Genomic DNA, 6,000 nt, shown 5'->3' with positions numbered 1-6,000 from the left:
GCGGCGTAGCTCTTCGCCCTCGAGGCGGTGTAGCTCTTCTGCGGCGGCTTCGGCCGCGAGCATGTTCTTGTCGGGGGTGTTGTAGATGGGCAGCTCCATGGATGGAGCCGGCTCGTCCGCTCCGTCGCGGTCGATCTCGGCGCCGAGGTCGCGGCCTCTGCGGCGGATCTGGCCGGCTCGGCGGGGTTGTCGCCGGGCTGGAGTGAGGCCGTGGGCGCGGTTGTACTCGCGGCCCGGGTGATGTCCCACCGGCGCTTAGCGGCAGCCAGCTCCTCGGTGCGCGAGGAGGAGCACGCGGTGCGCCTCCCGGGTCCGCCTCGACGGCGGCTGCGTCGGCTCCGCCGCCGGTGGTGAGCGGAGTGCTCGGCTTGCCCGGACTTGCTCCGGCCGGGATGGTGGTGGTGGTGCCTTTGCGCCCGACGTGGTCGCGTGCCCGCCGACGTCGCGCTCCGAGTCGGGGCCGCGGATGCGCGTGGACTTGGAGGGGAACTCCTCGCCGGCCATCATGACTTGCACGACGGCGGGGCTGGCGGGAGCGGCGCTGCCGGCTCGCGGAGGAGGGCTGGCGCAGCGCAGCACTGCCGGCGGGTAGCGCGGCGGTGCGACGGTGGCGGCGTAGACGTCGTGGCCGCCGAAGGAGATGACGTTGCCGCCGGCCGGGAAGGGCCGGTCGGCGAAGCAGCCGGCGTTGTCGGCGGCGCGGTCGAGGGAGCCGAATCTCCGGATCAAGCACTGAGCGACTCGCTCGCCGGTGGTGATGGTGAGGCCCGTCGGATGAAGACACCGGCCGAGGATGCTGAAGGCCCCACGGTGGGCGCCAAATGTCGTGGTATCGTCACGGCATATGCCATAGGGTGGCTAATCGAAGGGGCTCTGAGAGATCTCACGGCGGTATCCGGAAGCGGGTATGGGCACGAGCGACACGGCGACGTACCCAGGTTCGAGGCCCTCCGATGGAGGTAACACCTCTACTCCTGCTATGAGTGTATACGATGATATCACAGTACAATGGTGCTCCTAGAGATGTATCCGGCTGCTCCTGGGAGGCTAAGGTAGACGAAGGTCTCTCTCACAGGGCAGCGCTAAGACTAGAGTGAGTAAGAAGTGATCGATCGTCCCTGCACGAGAGGGGGTAGTGCGGCTTATATAGGCACCGGCACTTTACATATAAGACCCTATGGTCTGACTAGCCGGCTTGGCCGGCTCCGGCTTCCGCTCCTTCCCGAGGCGGTGACGTCGGGAGCCGTTGAGGCGTAGTGGCCTGTCCCATCCGGCTGCCACGGTCGGCGGTATGGAGAGGAAGCGTCCCTGTCGCCATCGGCCACGCGTAGCACTGTACGGCGCGTCGTAAGCCATGATGGCCTGTCCGGCGCGTGGCACTATTGCTCCACGGTGCCCCGCGCTTACGGAAGATGAAGTCGGCGTGGACTTTGGGAACCGGATCACCAACCCGGTTCCTTCCGGTGCAAGACTCGCCGGCCTCGAGTCGGTCCGAGGTACGGACCCCCGGTCGGATATGGCTTGTAGAAGCCGGCCCGGCTACGGCATTGGCGGCCGTAGCCGGGCCGACTAGGACCTGGAGCCGGCCGGCTTCGGACCAGCCGGCCACGGCGCCAGCCGGCTGCTCCTCAGCCGGCCTTTGCCGCGAGCCGGCCAGTGGTCAGCCGGCTGCTCCGCGTCCATTGCCCTACCCGGGGTCTTCCCCCCGACACATACCGTATTCTCCGTATGTTTTATATTCTGAAGTCGATGTCTGCTCATCGGCTGTGATTTTTGTTGTTTTTTTTTACTGGCCGATTTTAAAATCGGCCTTCATACCTTACTGCCCATCATCCCACATGCTTGGGAAGTACTTCTTGAGGTGTTGACCATTGACGGCTACTGGGAACTTCTGCCCGTCTAACTCTTCCAACATGTATGCATTGCCCTTCAAGGCCTGGACGACCTTATACGGTCCGTGCCAATTAGGAGACCACTTGCCATATGCCTTGTCCCTGGTTCCTAACGGCAACACAGCTTCCCATACTAGATCGCCAACTTGAAACTCCTTTGGTCTAACCTTTTTATTGTAGGCACGCGCTACCCTGCCTTTGTTCTCCTTAATCTTCTCCAACGACCAAAGCCTCAGTTATGTTGCGTCCTCAATAGTGTCACTCATCAAAGCTGCGTATTCTTCCATTGTCGAGATCATTACGAAACGTGACACGTCTTGATCCAGCCGTAATTTCCCAAGGTAATACGGCTTCTGTCCATAGACAAGCTGGTATGGCGAAGTTTTTATAGCTCCATGGCACGACATGCGGTAGGCCCACAATGCTTCGATAACTTCTCATGCCAATCCCTAGGGTTCTCGTCAATCTTTCTCTTGATCGGCTTGATTAAGCTCGATTGGACGCCTCGGCTTGCCCATTAGCACTGAGCATAGTACGGAGATGATCGGATCAGTTTAATCCCCATGTCATCGCAGAATTTCCTGAATTCTTTAGAAACAAAGACCGAACCTCCATCGGTCGTGATAGTTTGGGGAATCCCGAACCTATGAATCACGTGTTCTTTCACAAACTTGACCACATATTCTGATTTCACCTTTTTCATAGGGACGGCTTCCACCCACTTGGTGAAGTAATCTGTGATGGCCAAAATCCATTCATATTTTTTACTCGAGGCCGGATGGATTTTGCCAATCATGTCCATGCCCCACCCTCGGAACGGCCAAGGTTTGATGATAGGGTTCATCGCTGATGCTGGTACCATCTGAATCTTCCCAAACATCTGGCATGCTTGGCACCCCTTGTAGTAATTGAAGCAGTCTTCAAGCATGGTGGGTCAGTAAAACCCTGAGCGCCTGATTAGCCACTTCATCTTGTGAGCCGACTGATGAGTTCCACAGGCACCTTCGTGCACCTCATGTAAGAGCCGATTAGACTCAGTTGGTCCCAGGCACTTGAGTAGTAACCCTTCCAACGTCTCGTAGAACATATCGTCTCCTATGAGGACATACTTCATGGCTTTGTATCTTATCCGTTTGGGTGCCCCCGAGCCGAATCTTTTAAGTAATTGAAGATTTCGGCTCTCCAATCATCTTGCTCCAGGAAATGTACCTGGACCTCCGATCCTTCGGGGTATCTATATAGCTCGACGCCATTTGTGCGAGATTGTTGGCCTCGGTGTTTTGGGCTCTTGGGACCCAATTAAAGTTGATGTACCGAAACTGTGTCATCAACTCACGGCATTCCATCCAATATGGGAAAAGCAATTCACTTTCGCACTTGTATTCATCCGTGAGCTGGTTAATCACCAACTTAGAGACTCCAAAAAGCTCTACTGCTTCTGCCCCGGCTTCTAATAGCAATTCCATCCCCTTACGTACTGCCTCATATTCTGCCACATTGTTAGTGCAAGGGGTAGATAATCTGATGGAGAAAGAGTACTCTGCCCCCCGAGGCGACACGAGCAGGATACCGATGCCACAACCCTCGTCGCGAGCCGATCCATCGAAGAACATAGCCCATGCCCGTATGGATAGTGCTGCTATATTGGTGCTCGATTCGCTCGGCTATGAGATCGGCTAACGCTTGCCCTTTGATCTGCTTTCGCGGTGCGAGTACCGGAGATCGAATTCGACAACGCAAACATCCACTTACCCGGTCGGCCTTTCAACACGGGGGCCGACGGCATGTGCTTGACGACATCCGACTTGCATATGACGAAGATCTCTGCCGTCGGAAGGATGTGATGCGGCTTGGTGCGGGTAAAGAACGAGCGGAGGCACGGTTTCTCGACCTCGGGATACCTTGTCTCCGCGTCCAACATCCTTCTGCTGAGGTAGAAAACGACTCTTTCGACGCCCTCGTGGAGTTGCACCACCACCGAGGCGATGGACGTGTCGGCCTGCGATAGGTAGATGTAGAACGGCTTATCTTGCCGGGGCGGAACTAGCACAGGCGGCGTCGTCAGATACCTTTTAATTTCATCGAACGCCTACTGCTGTTCTGCCCCCAGTGAAATTCGTCGTCAGACTTGGTCTTCACCAGCGCCATAAATGGCTCGATTCGTCCCGACAGATTGGAGATGAATCGTCGGACAAAATTGATCTTGCCAATTAGACGCTGGAGCTCCTTCTTCGTGGTGGGCGGCTGCATGGTGCGCACCGCCTCCTGACTCTTCAGGCCGATTTCGATTCCCCGTTCATGAACCAGAAAACCTAGGAACTGACCAGCCGTCACACCGAAGGCACACTTCTTCGGGTTCATTCTCAGTCCGAACTTCCGAGTTCGGTCTAGGACGCGCCGTAAATCATCCAAGTGTCCCTCCATGGAAACAGATTTGACTACGACGTCGTCGATATAGATTTCTACCAACTTGCCGATCAAATCGTGAAATATGTAGTTCATGGCTCGTTGGTACGTTGCACCAGCATTCTTCAATCCGAAGGTCATTACTACATATTCAAACAAGCCTACCGCCCCTGGTACTCTGAATGCGGTCTTGTGTATGTCTTCGGGAGCCATGAAGATTTGATTGTAGCCGGCGTTGCCATCCATGAAGCTCAACACCTTGTGGCCAGGAGCTGCGTTGATCAGTGTCTCTGCCACAGGCATCGGATATTCGTCCTTGGGGGTGGCTCTGTTGAGATCTACGAAATCGATGGCCACACGCCATCGGCCATCCTTCTTCTCTACGAGGCACGATGCGGGAGATCCACTCGGCATACACTGCATGGCCTGATGAACCCGGCGGCCAACATCTTCTCGATTTCTTTCTTGACCTCCTCCGGAATTTCGGCTCTCATCTGACGTGCTCGTTGCTGGAACGGCCGAAATCCTTTCTTAAGAGGGAGCCGATGTTCGATGATGCTTCGTCTAACCCGGGCATCTGCAGTATAGTCCCATGCGAAGCAATCTGGGTATTCCTTCGGCAGAGCAATCATCCGGCTCCTGAGCTGTGGATCCAACTTCTTGTCGATAAAAGTTGGTCGCGGCTTGTCCCCATGGCCGATGTCGACTTCCTCCGGCTCATCGGCCGAGGTGAACCCATACCCCAGCTTTCCGTCCCCTGTGAGGTCGACGCCAAATACTGGGAGAGCGGGCGGCGCGGATAACACGGTCCGATCGCTAGAATCGGCCTCCATCTTGATCATCACCAGGACTTGGTGGCAGTGTCGGAGCCGGTTGCGTGGGTCGGCTCCTTCTCCATTCTTGCTATGAGAGCAGCTGCCCTCATCACTACCCCTACCAGAGCGGTACCCAAGTTCTACCACGTTGATGCTGAGCAAGTGTCCTGGTTGGCCCTGGGAGCGGGTTCTGTGGAAAGAGCCGATGAGTTCGGCTTCGAGGTCTGCCTTGATTTCGTCGTTTTTCTTCGTGAACTCATCAGGCAGATCCTCGTACTTGACCGGAGTGCTTTCCGCCATCTCGGATGCGGATGGCGATGTTGTTGATGTCGAAGGTTGTCCCACCGGGCGTGCCAGAATGTGTTGACGTCAGAAACCCCCTGGCGGGCAGAGACGGGCAACACCGTAGAGCCGGGAACAACTAGGGCTGCGGCTGGCCCCAGTCCCTCAGAGCGACGGCCCGCAAAGCCTCCTGGTCGCACGCGCCGATGTTTATCACAAGGGCGTGCCACCTGACCTATACACGGTCGGGAAGGTGTGGATGATGCCTCGCTTAGTTTCTGCCGGGGCACACACGTAAACATTAAATACGAGCCTCGATCGGCTCTCGGGTTATCCTGTGAATCGGCTCAAAGAGCCGATCCACCCATGATTCGGACGAGGTGTCCGAATATATGGTGGTCCTGCTTGATCAAGGTAAAGCTAATGAGATCTACGACGATTTAGGGTTTTCACCGCATAATCGGATCGTCCTACTCCGGAGTTGGGCCTCGCGGCCACGCACGGTGATCGTAAGCCGATCCTAAACAAGGCCTAAAAACCAACACGAGGTTGATCCCGGAACATCCTGCTTAGGGCCAACGAACGACACCCTACGTGCCGCTGGA

This window comes from Lolium rigidum, chromosome 4 (genome assembly GCF_022539505.1).
Source record: "Lolium rigidum isolate FL_2022 chromosome 4, APGP_CSIRO_Lrig_0.1, whole genome shotgun sequence".
Taxonomy (NCBI): domain Eukaryota; kingdom Viridiplantae; phylum Streptophyta; class Magnoliopsida; order Poales; family Poaceae; genus Lolium; species Lolium rigidum.
The sequence above is the reverse complement of the archived record's forward strand: the minus strand, read 5'-3'. Positions refer to the sequence as shown.